This window comes from Ictidomys tridecemlineatus, chromosome 2, assembly GCF_052094955.1.
Source record: "Ictidomys tridecemlineatus isolate mIctTri1 chromosome 2, mIctTri1.hap1, whole genome shotgun sequence".
In the NCBI taxonomy this organism is placed as follows: Eukaryota; Metazoa; Chordata; class Mammalia; order Rodentia; family Sciuridae; genus Ictidomys; species Ictidomys tridecemlineatus.
Window position 1 is genome coordinate 67781755 of NC_135478.1, and position 24952 is coordinate 67806706.

At 35.1% G+C, this 24952-nt stretch overlaps 1 long non-coding RNA gene and 1 pseudogene across 2 annotated transcripts in view; both read right to left on the bottom strand.

The window, feature by feature from the left end:
- The window catches only part of LOC144375126 (DNA polymerase alpha catalytic subunit-like), a 79627-nt pseudogene that overhangs the window by 26415 nt on the left and 28260 nt on the right, over positions 1-24952 (bottom strand). Inside the window, exons 12-22 of the transcript XR_013434563.1 lie at positions 24425-24546; positions 22746-22820; positions 21722-21860; positions 20704-20858; positions 17716-17800; positions 16734-16795; positions 15326-15415; positions 12175-12291; positions 10746-10922; positions 7821-7945; positions 7218-7335 (exon numbers count right to left, since the gene is read on the bottom strand). The product of XR_013434563.1 is annotated as a DNA polymerase alpha catalytic subunit-like (transcript). The remainder of the gene's footprint in view (positions 1-7217; positions 7336-7820; positions 7946-10745; positions 10923-12174; positions 12292-15325; positions 15416-16733; positions 16796-17715; positions 17801-20703; positions 20859-21721; positions 21861-22745; positions 22821-24424; positions 24547-24952) is intronic.
- Positions 422-6192, bottom strand: LOC120887996 (uncharacterized). Its single transcript, XR_013434564.1, has 2 exons — positions 961-6192; positions 422-855 (listed from the first exon to the last, which is right to left on the bottom strand). It is a non-coding gene; the product is annotated as an uncharacterized LOC120887996 (long non-coding RNA).

Consider the following 24952-nt stretch of genomic DNA (forward strand, 5'->3'; position numbering starts at 1 on the left):
TGCTACAAAATTACTGTGTGATCTCAGAAAAATAGTTGGTATCATTAGTTATAGTTTTCCTCATCAATAGCCCAGAAGCCATAAAGAAATATGTATTGATTTGCTGTATGGAAAGAATGATTGATCTATGCTTAGTACTTCTTGTATCTCTGGCACATAGATAGTGCTTAAAATAATATCAATCTATAACTGTTATTCATCCCTTTACCAATCAACTTGAAGGTAGGAAGCAAATAATTTTGGAAAAAATTTGGAAAACACTGAGTAAGTATTACTGTTTCAATTTTTGTAGCATCCACAGAAAGTGTGCCCAGTTACTGACTACATTCTTTCCAAGTCTCTCCGTACAGGGTTTTAAGCAAGTGTGATTGTTGAAATATTTGCAGTATCCTAACTCAATGTAAAAATCATCCATAATACATTTCAAAACAGAAATTTCCAGATTTATTATCCAAGTATTGTGAACAAGTATATTGTGGGAAGATATATAGGATTCTGATTGTTCACCAAAATCCTAAAGTAATTCTTACATGTACTAAGAGTTGATAACAAAATTAGTCAATAGTAATAATAATTATTATAGTAATAATAGATATTATTAAATGAAAATTGAATGCCAGACTTGTACAAAACATTTTATACAATATTGTCTCACAGAATATTTATAATATTCCTGGTTATTTTATAATTTTGGTTGATATGTGCAGGAACAGAGGCTCAGAAAGGTTTGATAACTTGCTCCAGGTCTCATAACCAATGAGGGACACAATCTTGGAACCTGATTCTGCCAACTCCATTGATGGAACATGATCCCAGTGAATGTATCATGACCCTTGTTCTGTGCTGGATGCTTCCCTATTAATAGAGTTTATTTTCAGACTCTCCAGCCTTGAAAAATGAGAATTAACACTATAATCTTGTGTTTGAACTTTGGCAGGCTCAAAATAAAACTTTTCATACCTCATATGTGCCTGTCTCATTTGAATGCATAATCTGAAGGAAAGAAGTTGGAGTATATCTGCAGACAATCCTCTGCAGCTCTTCTTAGACTGGAATCAGAAGCTAGTAAAAAATGTAGAGTTTTACAAAACTTTGAAAGAAATCCTTAAAGTTTGTCCATCTCTCATCTCAAAACATGACACTCTTGGCATTCTATTAACATCTGACTGATTATTTCCTCAATTTTAAGACTTGGTTCCCTAATTACATTTTCCAAGTAGTCTTTCCTCGACTTCCAAAATCGTGGAAGTCTTCAGTGCTTTTATTATATCCTGTATATACCTTTAACTTTAAACCAAGCCCAACCCAATATGATTGTCCACTTACTATGGATTTGTAAGCAATTGACCACTAAATACTTATCCCTATAAGCTTTTTGAACGATGGAAGAAAATAAAGAAAAAAATGGAGAGAAAGAAGGGAAACATGGATTCATCAACAGGCTATTTAGAAGAAAGTTCTCAAAATTTATAAGGATGATATTTCTAGAAAGTTTTGATGTCAAAGTCAAGGTTAGAGATATGTAGTGTATCATAAATGCACTCATTAACTAAATCCTGGGAAATGTGGAATGTTTTGCACCCTAATTTTATTTTTATGATTCCTTTGGGAACATTCATGTTCATTCATTCCACACATGTGTAATAAAACACAGGTGCTGCTAGGAGCATGCATACAAGAATCAGGCAGAGCTCCTCCAGAAACCGAACATTGTTATGAGGAGAATGCATTTTTGCTTCAGTTTTCTCTTGCGCAAAAAAAAAAAAAATTAAAATTTTTGTGATGATATCAGAGAGTATCAGTAAAATGTCATGCATACAACAAGCAGCCAGTAAAGGAAATAATTATCTGTTGACACATTAAGTGATATTATAAGTCAATATTAGAGAATACTATAAAATATTCACTGCTCCCTCTGAGAGAGAGAGAGAGAGAGAGAGAGAGAGAGAGAGAGAGACAGAGACAGAGACAGAGACAGAGAGACAGAGACAGAGAGACAGAGAGACAGAGAGAGACCCCAGATGCTGAGACTAGCCTCAAAATCTAGAGGCGGGGGGGAGAGGGAGAAAGAAAAAAATAGTTGGTCTAGTATGTTTCTAACCCACCCTGCATTCATATTTAATGATAATTCCACTTAACTTCGTCTGCTTTCTGCTGCATGTTTTGAGAGTGTTTGTGCTATGCGTAAGCTAAACGGGACTGATGGAGAAGATGGATTCCTGAATAGTTGCTAATGGTCTAGACATTTCACTGTTTTGTCAACAAAGCCCTATTGTTGAAAGCAATGTTTTCTCACATGTCAATATCTCTGCCATGTTGTGTTGATATTAATGGAACTGCCAGGAAAGGGATTTAATTAATCATTTCCCCGAATAACTACTGCCAGTCCTGATTTCCCAGTTGAAGGCATGCAGGACAATAGAGAGTATCTTTCAGCACAGGTTCAGGCACCTGAATTATGCTAGGAGGATGTATTTGGAAAGTCTTGCTGAGATATAAGTTTGGTCTACTTGGTAAATAAACAGGGTTGTGATTTATTCCAAAAAAAATTATCTGGAGCAAATATATTGTACTTCTACTTGGCAGTTATGTTTTTGCTGTGGTTCTGTTCTATAATGGGACATAGAAAATTTTCTGGAGTCTAGTGAAAACAGTGTTTAATAATACCCTGGTCCTCTGCCTATAGCCGAATAAAATAGTAACTGATGCTTTGTATTTATGTGTTTTTTTCACCTGGTACATGGGATGAACCCAAGAGAACTTTAAAACAGCCCTTTTCATCTTCTAAGACAGGGTCTCTTGAAGTTGTTGAGACTAGCCTCAAAATTGTGGTCCTCCTGCTTCAGCCTCCAGAGCAACTGGGATTAAAGCATATGCTACAGTGCTTAACAAATTATGGACTTGAATCTTCAATATTATTTTACACTTTGAGAATTCAAAGAAGGGAGGAGAGAAGCATGACAAAGCTTCTCCCTCCCCACTTACTCACATATCCTTCCCAGATAAACTGGGGCTCTTTCCAGAGTTCTTGTTAGGCCATAACTATTACTGGGTTTTACTCTTCTGGTGAAGCCAGAGGATAACTACAAAAAGACATGAGTCACTGGGGACAGGGTCTTTTCTACTCCATATCTTGATATTATGGCCAATTCGACTTTCTGTTCTTGATGCAAACCAGAGGCTGTTAATATTCAAAGTTTTAAATGTGACTTTGAAGATAAATGTTCTCTAGAACTTTAAACTTATATACAAAAACATATCCTCCAAATCAGTTCTGCATGACAGTTTGGGGCAGATGACCCACTAATCATAAAGTAGTCTTTTGATTTCTTATCTCCTTTCTGTGTATCTTCCACAAAGACCCCATGAGCCGGAGGAAAGTTAGAGCCAAAACAAAGTCCAATGCTTCTCAACTGAATCCAGTTGAATGCCATCCCCACACTTACCTTATTTTACAAAAGGAGGCCAAATAACCAACTCTTAAAATATAGCCCCCACTTCACCATTACAGCAGCAAGTTCTTAATTCTTAAAGTGATTTTTGCATTAGTGTGTGAACTTCCTCCTAAGTAAAACCTTTACACAAACACAAGCACTTCCCAGAAGGAGACCCTCTGGTATAAGTAAAGAGATTCATTAATTTGTGAAGGAACAGTAAGAAACCAGCTTTAATTATTTTCCATTAAATCAATAAATATGAGCATGTTTTAGTCATCTAGAGACTAGCAGCAGGAGAGAAGAGGGAAATTTATGCCACCTGTGAAAATACATGCAAAGCCAGGTTCTGCAATAAATATATGTATCTTTAAATAAAATGAAAATATGCCCTATAAAAATAAATAAATGAAAGCAGCAATTGTTTCTGCAGTGACTGTTTTACCAAAGCTGTGTTTATTTTTCAGTCAGCTTTCACAAATATTCTGAAATGATAACAGTAGAAAAAGCAATTTTCCAAGGCCCCAAATTCCATATACTTCCTGACATAGGTAAACTCTTCATGGAAGTGACATGAATTCATGATGTGATGCACTGGTATCTACTTCCCAGGAGGAAAAAAAGTGAAATAGTACTAATTTTTAAGGCTAAAATTTGTAGAAAAAAAATTAGTTTTGAGTAACTACAAGACAAAGGCAGGGGGGAAAGAAATTTTAAATAATCTATCAGAGCTGGTACAGAGGCCTCTCTCAAGATATGTATGATCTAATTTTAAGAAAACTATTTACTAAGTTAATGAAAAGAAAAATCGCCTCCTTTTATACTTGTGATTCCACAGAGGCAAGAACCCTGACATGTAGAACTGAGGACATCATTGGATCGGCAGAGTCTTTGAAAACCAAAGTTCTTTCCCATAGCTACATCAGAACGCCATACCTATACCCAAACCCAAAAGATGAAAAGTAAAACAATTTGAGAAGGCCAGCCAATAAATGTTTTGTCCCTATATCTTTGTAAGTGTTAAAGAGTATAAATATTTTATTTTTAGCATGTCTTCATTTTTTAAAAATTAAAAAAAAATTACTTGATATATTTGACCTAAATTTATGTATGCAAACTTGGACCACTAATGTTTTGCAGTCTTTGTATAGCTTTATTTTTGCTGAATCCAAATGCAACAGAAAAAAATATGTATTAAAGATCATTCTTTATGCATTCAACAGGAGAAATGCCAGGTATGAGAATGCATTGATAAATACTCTCTGTCCTCACAGAGTTGCCAATCTAAGGAATGGCTAACAACAAAAATAATAATAACAATAATAATAATAATAATAATAATAATAATAATAATAAGTGGCCTAAAGAACACACACAGGATGAATTACAAGTGACATTCCATGTTTGAAATAAAATAACTGGATTCTGTAAAAATGAGTGGCAATGGTAGGTGTGGCTGAGTCCCTTCCAGTGACACTTAAACTAGGGGCATGCTAGGAGAAGATGAGGGATGCATAGGTGCCCAGCTTGTAAAATAACTTAAAGAACACCCATGCAGGGAAGAGTCACATGAAACAGAATTTAATACCTTCAGGGTCCAGGCTTTGCAGGGTATCCATCTGGAGAGAAATGCGGATAGAGTCTCTATTTAACTGTAAAAAACAGTAGAAAGGAAGGGAGTGACAATACTTCAGATATTTTAGGAGTGAAGAAAGGAAAAGGGGAGGGAGATAGGGAAGTAGAAAGTAAGCAGGGGGTAGGGAGGGAGGAGAAAGGAAGGGAAGGGAAGAAGAAAGGGAGAAAGAAATCACTGCAGCAAGGATTTATTCCTTCAAAACATAAGTGATTGAGGCCCTCAAGTATTTCCGATACTTGCCTGTTAAATCCCTTACAGTATCAAGCATTGACAAAATAAATTCACTTGTGGTAAACTCACCTCTGATGGTATATTACCAGTAAGTCAGACTTGCAGATCATAAGGTGAGTGCACTCACCTAAGGCTGTTCAGTTATCTAGTGACAGAAATATACAGGATTCCAGGTCTGCTTATCAGCAATGTCAGTAACTTTGCACCTACTACGTTTATTAAGGGACCAAATCTTTCTTCTAAACTTATCCCTCATCCCTTACTCATTAAGTCAGGAGCAGGTGTATGAAAAAAAATATATTGACTGAGCCCTGACTAAGAATCAGGCATCAAATTTGAACTTTAATTTATATATTATATTATCTCTAAAGATCATTGCATGTGCACAAGCCCATGTACACCCATACATAGGAAACCATAGGAAACCACATGGGAATTCCCATAGGAGACCACAGAAAGACAATTGTCATCTACAAGCCAAAAAGACAGACCTCAGAAGAAACGAACTCTGATGACACCTTGATCTTAGACTTGTCCCCGCAAGAACTGGGGGAAGATTTGATTTCTGTTGTTCAATTCACTGTATCTGTACTACTTTGTTATGGCCAATCAGGCAAACTAACTGAGGGAGAATGCAAAATGGCACAACCACTCAGGGAAAGATATAGTTTTCAGTCACTTAAAAAGTAAAGCATGCACATAGGGCCCGACAATGACATTTCCAGGCATTCCTAAGAGAAATTAAGGTAAATGTTCTCACACACACTTATATATGAATGTTATTGGAAGCTTCATCCACAATTACCAAGAGAGACAAACAACTATCAACTGGAAAAAAGAATAAATAAATATGCCTTCTAATGGAATAGACTCAGCAATAAAAAAGAACAAACTGCTAATAAACAGTTCCCAGCATGAATCCCAAAATCATTTTGCCAAATGAAAGGCAGCAAAGAAAGTTCTAAAAAAGGAGAAACTGTAGCAACAGAAAGCACATTAGTAGATGCCTTGTTCTGAGGTGAGGACAGCACATAGTAGTTGATAGAAACAGGCATAGGAAACTTTGGGGGATTTACGTAAATGTTCCAAAAATTGATTATGGTGATTGTTAGAGAAATATATCCTTTTATCTACAATTTGTTAAACTATGCAAGAACTTAGGCAAGTTTTAATGGTTTGTAAATTATTCCTCAAAAAGTTTTTTTTTTCCAAAAAGACCCTTTCTAGTAGTTAAAATAACTCCCCAATAAACTTGCAGCATTGGAAGCTACAGTGAAGAAGGCTATTTGAAGAGTCTATTCAAGCTACCTCTGAATCTCCAAAACTGTGAAACTTAAGCCTATATGGTTTCAGAATTATGCATAAACAAATTCAACTTGTGAGGAATAAAAAGAGGTAGAAACAAAGCCCCAAGGCAGCAAAGTGGCTACAAGGCACCCAAAGGATTATTTTACTTGGTCTCTAGCCTTTATTTTGAACCTGTGTTTTTCATTTAGTCCTGCATTGTTTCATTTTATAACTCTCATTTTCTTTGGAATTCAATTTCGTCATTAGAAAGATTACAGAAAAAATGCAACATAAAAATAAAAGCTTACTGGCTTAAGGAAATTAAAGGTTTAATTGACATTAAGCTTTGGATAGTGGTTAAGTGACAAAACATTTTCCATGTGTAGCTATCTACCAAAAAGGTCTAATTCCACCTTTAAGAATTTCATATTTCACAAATAATTTTGTCTGTACAGAAAAACGTAGAGAAGGAAACCACACAAACCCACTGGACATACTTGACATGATTTCTAGTACACAGGGGATTATTCTAGAGGCAGATATTATTGCAGCAATTAAAAAAAAAAGCTATCTAGGTAATTAAAAAGGAGGAATAAGAAAAGCAAAATACTACATAATTTTGGACCCACCAGTTTTTGCTGAGGCTTTCTGAAAATCTGCTTGTCAGGCACGATATAGTTGTTTTCATAAAATGCATGAAGCAACAAGAACTCGTTTCTCAGATCATCCACCCATCAGTGTCCTGGACTATTAAATAGAAATTCTTTTTACAATTTGAGCTCCAAATCACAACAAACAAAAACAACTTTGAGTTAGTTAATTTTAATTTTATCAAGATACCTCCTTCAAAACTACTACTAAAATAAAGGCTGCGTTTTTTTGGGGGGAAAGTAGTAAATTATTTCTAACATTTTCTTTAAGTATTATAAAAGAGACAGCTTAAATTATTAACAACTTGGCTATTTCCTTACTCCCAAAAGGACCATTCCACCAGACACATCCAGATGTTAGAGAGATGATCCTTATGTTCACCCAAATTTCAGCACACTGCACCTGGCATTCCTCCCCTTCTCCCAACCAGTTTTTCCTTTTACAAAAGTTGCCCAGCTTTCAGAATCCAAGTTACTCATTTTATAAGCATGCATTTAGACTCATTATCATATAACAACTACCCCAAGCAAGCACCGAATCCAACAGGAAATGCTTTTTCCCCCTTTCTAAGTTAAATTTACCATAATGTTCCCAGTGATGTTAGTGATCTGCAATGCTAATGGAAGAACATTTAGCTCACACATGATCTGCAAAATGAACATCTTTCCAGGTGTGTTCCAACAGGTACAACAGATGAGAAAATTCACTGTACAGAAAAGTAAGAATGAAATAGAATCAAGTAATTAAAAGAAACAATAACTATAATCAGAACTTCATAAAATTTTACAAGGAATTTTTGGTGTAAGTAACTTCAGAGCAACAGCACCTTGCCTTTGGAAACAATTTAAAAGAAGGTCGGTATGTAATTAGAATTCATTTATACCACTGATCCCAGTGCCCTTCTCTAAGCACAAAAAAATTCCACAAAAAAATCATATGTGTTAATAACTGCATACCTGAAAATCACTGAATCCTTTCATTCATTCTATGAAACAAGCATATATTGCATGTTTACTATGCACTGGCTATACCCAAAATGGACAGGAAGTCCTATCCTCATGGAGTTTAAATCCTCATGGGGAAGACAAGAGTTTAAAAAATAAAAATAAATTAAATATGTAGTATATTACATAATGCAAAGTGTTAAAGAGAAAAAGTTAAGCCCCAAAGACAGTATAAAATATCAAGAACAGAGATTGAACTTTTAGTTAGAGAACCAGAGAAAACTTCATTGAAAATAAAGACCTGGAAGTGGTGAACAAGTGTTATGATTTAGACCTGAAATGAGCCCCAAAAGTTCATGTGTTGAAAGCTTAGTCCCCAGTACAGTACTGTTCAGAGGTGGGGCCTTTGGGAGGTAGCTGGATTATAACGATTATAGCATGATTCATCCATGATGGGTTTGGGAGGTGGCAGAAACATTTTAAGAAGTGGTCCTAGTGGGGGGATACCCTTGAGGGTATACTTCTCTTTCTCTTTCACTCTCTCCTCCCCATGTGTTCCCCACCATGTTCTGCATTTAGACTCATTATCATATAACAACTACCCCAAGCAAGCACTGAATCCAACAATTCTTAAACGCACAAGCCTAAATGCAACAACAGAGTCAACCAACTACAGATGAAACCTCTAAAATTGTGAGCCAAAATAAATCTTCCCTTGAGTTGCTCTTCTCAGGAAATTTTGTTACAGCATAGAAAGCTGACTAACACAGGAGCAAGCCTTATGGAAAGGTATCTGAGGGAAGAGCAATCCAGGTAGTCAGAAGAGCATTCCAATGCTCTGAGCTGGTTATAGACAGTGCCTAGTGCATAGTAAACATGCAATATATGCTTACTTCATATATGGTAGTTTCAGGACCTGGAAGTACATCAATATGGCTGAATGAGAGAGAATGATAGTGAGAGCAGAAGACAGTCAACAGCATAGAGATACAGTGCATAGGACCTCATAAGCCAAAATAAAAACCAGTTTTACTCCAAATGAACAGTCAATGGGAGATTTTGACCTGACTTTAATTTCAGCAAGATAACCTTGGTCCTGGACTAAAAATAAACCACAAAGGAGCAAGAGCAAAACCACGGAGACTGGCAATATAAGACCCAGTGCTACAGTTTGAATATGGTTTATCGCTCTGAAACTCATGTTGAAATTTAATCCCCACTGTGAAATATTATGAGGGTAGAAACTTAAATACTAAAGTATTTAAAGTGGGGGCTTTGAGCCCCCATGTTTGAATGCAGGTAGCTTTATAAGAAGAGAAAAAAGAAAGCTAAGGATACACACATGCCCTCTCTGCCTCTCACCAGGTGATACACTGTACCACCTCAGGACTCTGACAATAAGAATATCATAATTAGATGCAGCTCCTCAAGCTTAGACCTTCAGAACCATAAGTCAAAATAAATCTCCTTTCTTTATAATTTTCCCAGTCTGTGGTACTGCATTATAAACAACAGAAAACAGACTAAGACAGCTTCAATTCAGGGGGAAGTGGATGGTGGCCTAAACCAGGGTAGGGTCAATGGAGGTGAAAAGATGTTGTCAGATCTAGATATATTTAGAAGAGCTGATAGAATTACCTAATGGATCTACTGTAGGATATCAGAGAGAGGAACCAAGGAAGCCTCAGAGGTTTAGGGGAGAAGATGACTGAAGGCTTACAATGGTAATGAAAAAATAGAGGTATCATTAACTTAGTAAGGGAAGACTACAGAAAGACAATGGGAGAAAATCAGAGCTCAGTTCTGAACAAACTAAAGGTTCATATTAAACATCAAGTGAATACATGAATCTGAAATGTAGGGGAAAAGTCAAAACTGAATAAACACAGTGAGGAGCATCAGCCCCCATATGGTATTTAAATTTTCAAGACAATGAGATTACTTGGAGAGGATACAAAGTAAAAAGAGAGCAGCAGTCCAAGAACTCTGGAGAAACAGGTAGGAAAACATGAAAAAATGGCTAGAGAAGTAGCAGAAACCTTACTTTAAAAACAAGCAAGTAATATCTCTAAATGGCTTAGTGATTGCTCAGTTTTTTGTATTTCCAAAATATCTCATTAATTATGTGAAAGAATGGGGCTGGAGTTGTGGCTCAGTGGCAGAGCACTTGCCTAGCATATGTGAGGCACTGGGTTCGATCCTCAGCACCACATGAAAATAAATAAATAAAAAATAAAGGTACATCAACAACTAAAAAATATTTAAAAATTAAGTGAAAGAAGTGTCAAACTCTAAATTCATATCAATTTCCAAATTACCAATAGGAAATATCAAGCTAGTGTTAAAACATGTGAAGGAGATGGACATAAACAGATCAAATTAGAATAATTCAAGAATTAAACTAGTTCAAATTATGAAGTAATGGACATGGTGGTGCTGATATAAAGACAACTTTCTGCTCCATGGTACCATGGCACAGGTCCCTATAGCTTGAGGATAGTAGTGGCATCCTTCTATTGCTAATTTCAAGATAGACAGATTCTAAAGAATCTGGGATCATACCTGTTCAAATTTTGTACATTTTCCATTGGAATTGCAACCCTTTCCATTTTTAGAATCTGTTGAACAAGTTCAGACAAATGGTAGCTTTTGCAATGAATCAATTCCTTTTGCTGAAATTTCCACATCACAGATCATTCGGCCACAGGTAGCATTTCTTTCAGCAAATCCACTCCGGCCCTACAAAGATGAGGACAAAAAGCAAGTCCCATGAACATTCCATGCTATCCTACTTTGAGGCTGACCTCAAAATTACAAAAATAAAATTCTCATTCTTCCATTTATCAATGAAAATTTTTGAACATTTACCATGTATCTGATTGACACTATTCTAAGGATATGGCAGTGAACAAAGTAAAAAAAAAAACTAAGAATCCTGACTTTATTTTTATTGTATATATTAAATTAATAACATAAATAAGAAAGTATATAGTTTTAGGAGTTAATAAGTTTCTGGCAAAGGGGAAAAGTAGAGTCGGGTAGGAGGGATAAGGAATTTGGGGGTACTATACCTACAGGTATAGACTGGTTGGGGTATACCTCACTGAGAAGATTCCATATTCAGAAAAGTCTGAAGGGAGTATGAAGGGAAAAAGGGGTTAGATAAGCAAATGTTTACAATAAGTAATAATAACCTCTTCACCTTAAAGATATGAACAGAAAAAGAAGAGTAAGAGTCCCAACTCTGATAGCACAGAACAGCAGCAGAATCCTCAAAAGATCATTATAAAAGGGACAGATTCCTAAGTTCTCTGATTTTATTTATCATGCTGATTTTATTTATCATGCTGATTTTATTTGTAAGTTTTAAGTAAAATAAGACTTCAATCTCTGAACAGTATCAGGGTTAGGAAGAAGGTGCTTCATACAAAGAGGACCAAAACCTCTCCACATTTGAAGCAAGCAAGCAGAATAAAAAGTACATAGGCTTTAAAAGAGTCAGACTGACCTGGGTTCAAATCTCAGTTCTTCCCCTACTAGACCTGTGTGAGTGTCTACAAAATGAAATTGAAGTTGCTATGAGAGGCTAACTACATGAGAAAGCACATAGCTCACTGCTTTCTTATATTTCACATTAGCTCCCTTCCATTCATTCTTCCCATCTTCCTGAATGATAATACTCAATGAATTCTGAACCCTGCAACCCTACCCTAAGGCTTATCACTTTAGGAATGCTGAAGTAAAAGTAATATGTATGTGCTGTCTTTCTTTACTATTTCTAGATTCCAATCATTGATTTTAAAAATGACCAGTGGCTTTTTCAAGTAAAATGCTGGATTCCAAGGAAAAGACACTTGGTACCAAAGTTAAAATGTACTGAAGTTCCTATAAGACAATCAATTCCTATTCAAAAAAGTATAATGCTTTCTTGGTAAGTACCCAATAAAAAAATGGCAAATAAAAGAAATAAGATTTTCAAAACTACCATTACCCCAAGCTTTGGCATGGTGAATCGCTTCAGACAACCTATCTTGGACCAGTGAGGAACTTTGCACACATTTATTCGCTGCAGTAGCACTTCCAGTTCAAACCCATACATATTATGACCCTAGGCAGAAAAAGGAGGCAGCCAATAACATTATAACAAATGCAAATTAGATGATTTACCTTCAAACACACAGAATTTCTTTGCCCTTTCTTTTTCTGGTCTCTAATTGAAGACATCGTGAGCTTACCTCCGATTGGGGGTCCTTTCTTCTTCAGGAATTTATTCATCAGCAGCATTCATTAGCCTTGACATTAACAAGGCTGCTAAGCAGATTGCTTGAATAAACTTTATTTCATACTAATTGATGCAAGGTTCATATGATCTCTTTTAATTTGCAGCTCATGCCTCACAATCTCAAAAGCAAATGTAAATTTTAACATCCCATACTTTCACATGATCACTAAAAGCTGTATTCAAACAATTCAATTTTGCTTCCTTAAAAACAAAAAACCTGCTTGTGTTGTAGGACTTTGCAAAAAACTTCTTAGAAAATTCAGGAACTGCATTTGGCTTCTTTAAAACCTGAGTTCAAACCCTACTGATTAGATACTTAATAAATATGCAACAAAATAAATATATAATACCAATGAATAGTTCAAGTAAAAAATGTAAAAGGAAGTAAACAAAATTGTATAGAATAAAAAATAACTCAAAATGCAACTAGATTTTTTCATTTCTATAATTCCCAATTTCTGTCACATGAATAACATTACTCACTTAATTAAAAATTAGATGAGGTTCAAAATAATTGTTATCAATAAATAGATTTACTTGATACTAATTTTAATTAAAAACATATACTACCACTTGGAGTATACAAAATCATTGAGACAGAAGGCAGAATGATGGTTGCCAGGGGCTAGGGGAACGAGGAGGTAATTAGTACCATTTCAGTTTCAGAAGATGAAGAATTACAGAGATGGATGGTGTTAATGGCTGCACATTATGTATGTAGCTAATATCCCTGAATTGTACACTTAAAAGCAGTCAAAATGGTTAATTTTATGTTATGTGTACTTTACCATCACATAAAAACAATATACCCCATTATATATTTATGGCAGTTTTGTCTATTAAATTAAAGTCCCAAAGGATTATAAGAATGTATCATTTTCAAATTATCATGCCTGGGATCAGGGACCCAAACTCATGTCAGGACTCTATCTTACATTCGAATTTCTCACTCAGACCTGGCTCTAACATCCTAAGTCAGGCCAGGTATCATAGTGCTCCAAAACATCACTCTGGGGACCAAATTACTGTTAGTAGAGACTAGGTGAGGGCCCAGTGCTAAGCCAGAACATCAGAGGACTATGGACAGATTTTTTCACACTTTAAATATGGGTCCTGAAATAACAAAGGGATGTGGGTGCAGAGACATTTTTAACAATCCGCAGGCTTTCTGGACAGTAGCTTTGCCACTACAAGACAAGATATCTGAGAATAAAAATGAACCTGAAGGATATGGCAAACATTTTTGCAAGGCTTCAATATAACCATTACTTTATGACTTTTGGCAGTAAATAGATGGATCTAGAGACTATCATACTAAGTGAAATAAGCCAATCCCCAAAAAAAACATGTTGAATGTTCTTTCTGATATGTGGATACTAACACACAACAAGGGGAGGAAAGAATAGAAATTAAGTGTATTAGACAAAGGGGATGAAGGGAAGGGAGAAGATTGGGAATAGATCGTAGAATAAATAGGACATAACTTTCTTATGTTCATATATGAATACATCACCAGTGAAACTCCACATCACGTACAACCACAAGAATGGGATACCAATTAGACTAAGTTATACTACATGTATGTATAATATGTCAAAATACACTCTACTGCCAGATGCAGTGGCATATGCCTGTAATCCCAGCAGCTCAAAAGGCTGAGGCAGGAGGATTGTGAGTTCAAAGCCAGCCTCAACAACTTTGTGAGGCCCTAAGCAACTTAGCAAGACCCTATCTTAAAATACAAACAAACAAAAATACCCTACTCATGTATATCTAAAAAGAACACATTTTTAAAAGATATATTAAAAAGAAGCTGTAATATAAGAACAGTTTTTTATTAATTTTTCTAACACTAAAAATATATATATATATATATATATAGGTGCGGGGGTGTGGTTCATTGGTAGAGCACTTGCCTGGCATGTGAGGAACTGGGTTTGATCCTCAGCACCACATATAAATAAACAAAATAAAGGTATTGTGTCCATCTACCACTAATATATATTATAACCATATTACTAATATCATATTTAAAATATAGGCGTTTATTATACTTTCTGTCAAAAAATAAAACAATAGAGTTTGACTGATCAATTGACCCAGAAAAAAAGACAAAAGGAAAAATTCCTATCAAGAAGCATATAAAGGAAGGCCAAAAACACACAAAAGTAAATATCTTGCTTTATAACTTCTACGAACTGGGGCAAAACAATGAATTATTAGCTCTCACTATCTAGTCGGAACATGGGAAGTTGTCAAGAGAAAAAAAAATGCTAGTATGAGCTCTCAAAGGAATGTCATAGAGATCCACTAGGCTCATAAAACTAAAATACTTAGTTTTCTGATTTGCACCAAATCAAGGGAATTAATTAACTCCTGTTGACACTATGCATCTGGGTCATTAAGCAAAAATTTTAAAGATACTAATAGCTTATGTATATTTACTAATTGATATGCTGGTCTCCTCAACTGTAAATAACTAGAGTATTTTAAACTTCAATAATAATTCAAGGGTTGCTTTAATATTAGAAAAAAAAGCCTAGGGGGCTGGGGATATAGCTCAGTTGGTAAAGTGCTTGCCTTGCATGTACAAAGCCCTGGATTCAATCCCGAGCAACACACACACACACCACACACACACACACACACACACACACACACACACACACACACAGCCTATCTTATAGTAGGCTAGAGTTTTTCCCCTTTCTATTTGTAATTAGTATAGCAATTCATTTCACTCTGAAAAGATTCTTTGGAGCTCAAAAGTAAATAAACAATAAAAATAACCAATAAAGTCACACTGAAAAGAACTAAGAAATGAAGAGTTTCCCCGCAACATGATCAAAAAGCTACTTACCACAATGATATCAGGATCAATTTTGTGAACTTTTGCAAGGAAAAAAACTAGCAGTGTTCTTTCTGTTGTAGCAACCTCAACCTTCACATTCTGTTAATAAAAACATACCAGTCACCAACTCTTTAAAGTATTATACCTTGGCTTCTTGTTTAACCAGGATTAAGATTTCTTAGGGTTAAAAGAAACTCCCCATTTCAAAACTAAATGCAGAAATGAAAATTTAGATTCTAGGTTTTGCAATAATAATTGCACAAAGTCTCTGAGGAGCTCATTCTAGTAATATGCATGAGAATAAAGCAAAATTTTAAGTGCTAACAACAGCAAGAGCAGAAATGTCCTTCCATAGAGACATGTTAGTACATTGGACACATTTGAAAGCATATAAATCAGAGTACCTTTCAAAAACATTACTTAATTTCCTATATAATCCCTGGTAGACTTCACTGTTGATGTATTTATCAGGAAAAGAAATTCCAAGGATTGTATAAACTATTCTCAAATGATGGTATAAGAACAGATAAATAAGAAACTAAATTAAAAACAAATATAAAAATTATGAGTATTTTAAATATAAATAAAATCTATCTTTACACAAAAGCCTTCCACTTGGATTGCTGAATATAAATCAAGTATTCAATCTGCTCTTATTAAAAATCTCTTAAAATAGAAATTGAAAACTATATGTATTCCACAACTACGTCACAAAAATGTCAGTTTGACTCTACAAGAATTCCTAGGTCACTGTACTTGGATAGGTAATTCAGGACATGTCACAAATGATAGCCTAACCTAAACCTACCCCCAAACTGTTGGACTTCTCAAGTCAATTAAAATAATATACATGAAACCTGACAAGGTTGCAGCATTTGATTTTGTCACGTGAAGACATTAACAAGTGAACTTTTAATCAAACATTATTACCCTATGTGTATATATGATTACACAACTAGTGTGATTCTATATCATGTACAACCAGAAGAATGAGAAGTTATACTCCATTTATGTATGATGTGTCAAAATGCATTCTGTCAGGCTGAGGTTGTGGTTCAGTGGAAGAACACTTGCCTAGCATGTATGAGGCACTGGGTTTGATTCTCAGCACCACGTATCAATAAATAAAGGTCCATTGACAACTAAAAAAATTCTTTAAAAAATGCATTCTGTCATGTATAACTAATTAGAACAAATTTTAAAAAAAAGGAGATGAAAGAAAAAAAAGAAACAATGTACACTCCAAAAAATTATTTATATTGAATACATTTAGCTTTGTGAAAAGCTCAGTACATTTTATTATTCCCCTGCCATTTTATTAAGGGCCCAGAAAAAAATTCATGGAGCATACTATCCTCCTATTTTCTTTCCAAACAAATAAATACTTCATATTTAAAAGGAATAATTAGCTATTTACCCTTTCCTTAATGACTTCAAGGAAAGCACATGGAAAAATACAGTCCTTCGGTTTAGACACAACTATAAGAAGGGGGAAAAAAATTCCAAAACCCATTTTATTTTAATTTCAGGTAGACATCAATGCATGTTTCCAAATAGAAATTTGGAAATTAGATATCAATATTCCCCCATCCCTAAAATGTTAAAAGGTTCAAGTATTTTCATTGATCATGTTGGGATTCAAATGAATCGCCAAACACAGAACTCTATCCCTACAATTGTTAAAACTTTGATCAAATTTTGCTATCCATCAAAGTCAAAATGAATGATTATAACATTCTCTCCCAAAGGAAATCCCACCACCACCAAAGCCTCAACCAGTTTACAATGAAGTAACTCAGTTCAAACTTCTCAAACTTGGAAAAGAGTTTCTCCTCTACACCATAAAAATAGCTGTTCTCACAGTAACATACAAAAGAGGGGAATAAAGGCTTGTTGAAATGAGCTAATGACTAGTTTCTTCCACATTTTCACCAAGCTATTACCAGTGTTTTGTTCCATGTATTCCCCCTACTTAAGTGATAAACTTCACAGTAATCATAAATTTTGTTTTATGTTTAGCAAAACTAATGTGTTGCTAAAACAAAATAAATTTGCTAAAACAAAATTTATTTAACTGGCTTTCAACATGGACTATATGAGAATGCTCCTTGGAGACTGACTCATTAAACACACAGAATTCTGTGGATGTTTCACACATTGAATTGTAGTACAACTCAATTTCAATTTGATATTACTATAACCTCTCCCAAATAGGCGAACATTCATTTATTCCTTGGCACCTGCCTCATTGCACAGAAAACTCTGGACAATAAAACTTAGTTTCCATAGCTAAAAACAACCTTAACAGTATGCACTATTTATTCTTGAAAATAATTTTTGAAAGTCTAAGAAAAAACTCAAATCAAGTCTTTAACAAAGTATCTTTAAAAAATACATACCACAGAAGTGTGACTGAAAGGGAGGTTGTGGGGGTGCTTTATCTAATGCAAAATTGTGATGAACCAAAGCTGCTATAGCAATAACCTGCAAAGAAAGGAAGGAGGAAATCACTTATCAGACACCTAATATATATTCTGCATTCTTACTGATATGTAAAACTACAGGTACAACCCTACCCCACTTATCATCTCCCTGCAATTTATATTTGTTGAAGAAACTGAGTTGTTTATCCTATAGAATGCTCCATGGTATGGATTCTGTTGCTTATATCCTAATAGGGTCACTTTCATTTAACACATTCTGTTTCTGTACTGCCTATAAATTCACAGTTAGATCAAATGACTTTATCAAAACCAGGTTCAACTATTTGGCAAAAATACTTTAGAGGTGCTACTGATTACTTCTATCAGAAAGCACAGACACATAATGTCTGTTTTTCTATATTTCAGTGAAATTAGCAGCCACTGTCAATTATTGCCTAGAGCCATTATTTCACTGGGGATTAGAAAGTGGTATTATTCCATTTTTCCTTCATTATTTATTAGCGGAAAACCTTCTAAGAACAGAAACTTCACTTCATCAATTATTTGGTTGCCTGAGGTACAGTATGTTTTCCAGAAAGTCAGGATAATGCTTGATTTGATTCCCTCATTTATCAGTTTTAAGAATGAGTTAGTTCCCGAGTATCCTTCATAAATGAGCAATGTGGCAGTGTTATTGTTGTTAGTATCATCATGAACTCATAAATTTGAGTGTTTCCATCCATTGCAATTATTCTTATCGTGCTCACATTGTCCCATCTTTTGTCAGTAGGATACTCTGCAAGTTGTTTCCTAGGTCCTTCTGACATATCTTCAGTAGATTTTAATATCATTCTTACTTTCTGATATAACACGATGTTCCAGATTTATCTTAAACATTCCCTGCCTTCATTAAGCCATTTCTCCACAGAGCCCTATTTACTTTATTAGGAAATAGTCTGTGAAAACCTAACTCTGGGCACAAGAGAACGGACACACTTTTTTAATTTTAACTAAGGACTTATTGAACCTTTCCCAAACACTTAACTATTAACTCCAATCATCTACAGAAATGATTATTTAAAGATCAGGGTTTGGGTTGTAGCTCAGTGGTAGAGCATGCTCTCAGCATGCACAAGCACTTGCATTCATTCAGTCTCCAGCACTACCAAAAATAAAGATGAAATCACATACTAAAAGAATGCAAATATTGTCCAAAATCCTCTTTTAAAAATACCCCATTTATGTCAAAATGAAACAAACACAAACTCCCATTGATCAGAGTAAGAAAACCATAAGGATCAAATGTAACAAGCTGACCACACTGGTGCTCGCCTATGGTTCCAGCTACTTGAGAGACTGAGGCAGGGGGCTCACTTGAGCCCAGAAGTTCAAGGCCAGCCTGGGCAACATAGTGAGACCCCATTTCAAAATAATAATGTCAAAAATAAAATAATAATGAATTCAACAGATAGGGAATACACATATGTGTGTGTGTGTGTGTGTGTGTGTGTGTGTGTATGTGTGTGTATGTGTAAAAACCACCATTTTAAAACTCTTAATGAAATAACTAATTAAGGTAAAATGACTAATTCATGGAGGCATTAGAACAGTAATACTCAACTGGGGATAACTGTACCCTCATATTTTCCTCTAAGGAATATTTGGCAATTTTGGAGCCATTTTTAGACTGTTACACCTAGAAGGGAGAGGGGGTACACACATCTAGCAGGTAGAGGCCACGGACACTGCTCAACATCTCACAACGCATTAGACCACAACAGCCCTGCACAACAGCCCAAAACACATGTAGTGGCAAGGTTAGATGAAAAGCTGATGGAGAAATATACAGCAGTTATCACCATTTGAGCCCACTGACCAATCTTAGCCTCACTAATAGCAGCTTAACCTGACATTATGTGTCTTCCAATATGAAGTACACTCTACTACCTATAAAGTATTTTGGCTAAGAAAGTTGAACTTGAATCTAATTCATCCTTTAGAGATAACTTATAGCATATGGATGTATGAAGGATGGAGGAAGAGTAGGCACTCTGTTTCTATAAAGGACCAAAAAATAAGTATTTTAGGCTTTGCAGGCCTCATGGTCTCTGTCATGACTAACTGACTCTGCTGTTGTAGAGCAAAAACAGTTGAAGATATGCTGTGTTTCAAGGAAACTTTATTTACAAAAACAGGTAGTGGGCTGAATTTGGCTCACAGACCACTGTTTGCCAACCACTGGTAGAGAGGAAGAAGTCCAATGATACCACAACAGAGCAAACAAATACAGACAGAAAATGGGACATTATATGAGACAACTATCAGTGATTCTTGTAATCATTCAATGTCATTGAAAAGAAAGTGGGGGGAATGGGTGGGAGTTATACCATTTAAAAAGAGATGAAAGTGGCACAAAAATTAAACACCATCTGTGAATCTTGTGTAAATCCCGATTCAAACCATCTGTTAAAAGACATTGTGAGAAACAAAGTCATTTAAGTATGTGCTGGGGATTTCAGACTAAATCGAGGAATCACTGTTACTGTTATTGGGCTTGCTAAAGATGGTATATAAGAAAATGTGCATATTTTAAGAGATGTATACAAAGGCACACAGCGTTAAAATGACATGCTGTTTGAAACTGACTTTAAAATACTTCAAGAGAAAAAAGAGAAGGGAGAAAAACAGGTGTCACAAAATTTGCTAACTGCTGAATATGTGATTGATGTAGAGTTCATTGTATTCTCTGTGTACATTAAAAAAAATATTTTCAGCAATTTAACTCCTTGAAAAAATCCACAGCACCAGACAAAGAAACAAATTCAATTCCTTCTCCAAAATGAAGTTTTGTACTAAATTAGTATTCTTTCCCCTCCAAGAACAACTTTGTTGCAGTAAAGCTATACAAGTTCAGGCCAAGTATTACACCTAAGGAACAAATACAAAATATGTCCTTTTTTTTACCTCATGTTGATGGTTCTTTGCATTTTGCAATGTTTTCGTGCTGAAAGACATCACCACAAGTGAAGGAGGACCAATATCCTTAATTACATTCACCAGGTCAGGTTTCAAAGCCATGGCCTCAAATTTACACCAACTGATTGGCTGGTTCAAGAGCTCTGAAAAAAATAGATATAACACATCAATCGCTTTTGTTAACTTAAAAAGAAAAAGTACCATAATTATGACAACTGTGATTAACTGAGATATTCTTCAGTCCTATCTTCTATTAAAAATGACATAATATCTAACTAAAAATAAGCCACATTACTGGATGTGTGTGTACCTATGTTCATTTTCTTGAGAAAAAAATGTCCAAACGGGGCTGAGGCTATGGCTCAGTGGCAAAGCACTTGCCTAGCATGTGTGAGGCACAGCATTTGATCCTTAGCACCACATACAAAAAATAAGCAAATAAAATAAAGGTATGCTGTCGATCTACAGTTACAAAATTTTTTTTTAAATCCAAACAAAGCTTTTTGTAAAATGATCTAAAGAATCTAGGACCCAAGATAGGTTTAAAAAACCCAAAGCACTACCATGGAGGAATCATAAAACATTTTTAAGAGATTCATGAAGATAAAAGAGTATCTCAGATACAAGTGCTAGAAAATATCAAGTAATAGGCAAAACAAGTACTATCCACATTAGGATGTGATTCTTCTCCCCTCCAAAGGTCAGCAGTTTACTATGGAGAACAGCTGGGCATTATCTGCCAGGTGGGAAGTACATGTAAACAACAGCATAATGGGACGCACCCTGCCTGTGCTAAGGCCTCCTTCTAGACTAAACTGCCAGGCATTACAGAGATAAAGTGATTCCAAATATAACTACAATCATTCAAGGAAAATCTTGATGAAAAAACACAAAAGGAAATAAACACACTAAAATATATAAACCAATTCCTTAACTTTCCTTTAGGGGAAAAAAAAAGCACATTTATCAGCAACCTACTTAGCATTATGACTAAATTTTTCCTTACGTGGATTTTTTACTTCAAGCCAACAAGGTACTTTGATCTTTCTGTTCATCAAGAACAGTTCCAAGCTGGATGTGTTGGTTCCAAATACATGAGAAAAAGTTTCTCCTTTCAAATCCTGAGGAAGCTGTGGTATTTCTGCCTAAAAGGAAAAAAAATCTTTTTTGTTTAAAACTATTACTTCACATTTTCCAAGTCTATATTGGAAATAAACAAAAGCTTCTCTATGAAGCTGCAGAAGAAACCCCTTTGATACATGTGAAATGTAATTTGCTACAAATGAAATCTAAAACAATTCACAGTAGGAAACAAAAACAATTCACAATGACAAAATAATGCATCTTGATGACACCCATTAGAAGAAAATAGGCCAAGAAGCTCCCCCAAGAGAGAATTTGTGTCCAAAGCTGTACATGCCTCACTGATAAAGAATAGACAAGTAAGTACCACTCCATTAGAAGAATGAAAGCAACAGAGTGGGACTCATTGAAAAAGCTTCCATGGTACTTTTCATCACCACTGCCAAAAATATTTTTTAAAAGTTTCCCTTTACCAACATTGTGGGATCAAAACACTAGAACAAAGGTAAAAAGAGGTTAAGGTCTAGTTAATTAACACCCTACAGCAACGACCTTGCCTGTCACAGGAGCAAGAGCAACAGCAGCACTATAATGATGCTACTGACACTCCTCTCTCACCTTTCCACTGCTTCAAAGAGACACTTAACAGACTAATGATGTCCAACTCCATCATGTGGCATTCATTCCACTTGACAAACAATTGTGCTGTTTCAAGTTATTTGTTTAAAGATGCATACTTGAAAGCAGAGAAAGACAGTATAACCTGTAGACTATGTACTTAAAATTAATTTTATCCATTCCAGTTATTCATTACTATAAGTCCACCTCAATGAACTGTGGGCTTGAGGAGTTCTGTCAGTACTCCTAATTGAAAGCTAGTTGAAAGTTCAAAAGTAGAAAAAAAATGACATTCACCAAAACCAGGTAATTTTCTTTGTTTAACTTACCGAATATCTAACTTCCAAGTACTGAGATTTTTCGGGAACATCAGGTATCTCAAAAGCATAATTCTTTTCCACTGTCTGGATAAGTAGATGTTTTAAAAAATCATTAAGAGAAAAAAGTTTTCAAAACTCAAATTAGCCAGCATTACATAAATAATACATTTTCCTATATTAAATCATCAGGAATCTAGCATCCTTATGGGACACAAGAGTAATTAAAGCCAAAAAGGTATCCTTTCACCTTTCAACTAGGACTAAGACTCATAGTGACAATGTTAAAAAGACTTCTCTTACACACTACAGAAATCAAAATATTTGCATTCAAATAGGAGCAAGAAGAGATTTTTTTTACAATGTTAATGCATTAAATCATTTGTCAAGAGACAGGTTGTGGCACATGCCTATAATCCCAGCTACTCTCAGAAGTTTGGGTAGGAGAATCATGAGTTTAAGTCCAGAGCTATACATGCCTCACTTATAAAACATAGCAAAACATTGTCTCAAAAAATAAAAATTATTTGTTACTAATTGACATTAAGCAACTCCATCTTGCTAGAATAATCAACATTATAATTATAGTTCATATGTAGTAAGCATTGGCTATGTGTCAAGTACTATTCTAATCATTCAATATGAATCAAGAGATTTAACCCTTTTGACAGTGCTTGCAATAGGGCCTCATTTGTCAAATAAAGAAACAGGCACAGGGAAGTCACTTGGCACTTGTTCACAGTCAGATACTAGTAAGCAGCAGGGCTAAGACTTAAATCACAAGCAACCTGACTCTAACATTCATATGCTTCACCATTACAACACATTGTCTCTGGAATTTTATGTTTTTAGTTTTTGTTTGCAGTGCTAGGAATCAAACTCAAGGCCTTGTGCATTATTACTTGTGGAAATTTAAAGAAGTGACTCAGTCACAATCCAAAAGTTAAGTAGTTAAGAGTGTTAGCTGTATCTTTTGCAACTCAATCCTCCCTTTCTTTCCATCACTACTAACTTCCCATATTTTTAGTGGGCTACAGACCCCACAATTATGGCCAAAGGCATCAATATCTCACTAAAATCAAAATATAGTTTCTTTTTTTAGGGGCATTCTCCACTGAGCTATATCCCCAGCTATTATTTTTTGAGACAGGGTCTCACTAAGTTACTATGGTTGGTCTCAAACTTGTAATCCTTCTGCTTCAGCCTCCCAAGTCACTGGAATCAGAGGCATGTGCCACCAACACCAGTTTGGACAATTTGTCATACATATCACGAATATAAGACTTTCATTCTATCAGAAATAACATCATAGTCCCTGATTTTTAAAAAAAAACTTACTTAACCTTCTAATCAAAAATGCATTGGCAATAACTAATTATAAAATCAAAATGTTTAATTTGCCATTTCAAAATAAAAACATGAAATGTAAGCATTTAAAGTAATTTGCTTTGAGTTATCTATATATTCAAATTCATGACCATTATTTTACAAGCAGTTTAAAAAGAAAGCAAAATATTTTTAAAAATCTAACAGTTTTTATATTCATGCCTATGAGATTGCCAGTCTATGAATTAGAGATATGCAGAAGGCACTTTGTATGAAGTAGATATGCAATACCTATTTACAAAATCAAGACATTAACAAACAACAAATTAAGAAAGCTGGACAAAAATTTACAACCAAATACAAACCTTGGACTTGAACTTCATAATTTTATATTTTGCTGCTATTCTTTCATCAAATTCATCGTAAACATCCTTCATTGTAACTGGAATTTCTGTTTCCTTCCCTGTATTTAGATCAATTTTCTGTTCTCCCGTGGGAAGGAGAAAAGGAAGAAAAAGTATCTGTACATAAGATCTTCTTAACCACCAGAAACCCAAGTTTAAAACAGTTTTCATCCTCACCCATTTAAACACTTAATAGCACAGTCTCAACAATGAGTTCAAAGGCAAAACAATCCCTAAAAAATACTAAACCCAATGGCCAATTCCTCCCAAAGCATCATAAAGCAAGGCAAAGATGATCAATGGTAAGAAACAATGGGAAAATAAGTATTATAAATCCTAACCAAGATGCTCCACAATTCAACAGAAATGGGGAGGGGCTGATACTGGGAGGGATATTAAAAGTCCTAATAAAGAAGAAGCAAATGGAACTGATCTTGTTAAATGGCCACAGGGGAAATATTACAGCTGCCTATACAACAAGAGCAGGAA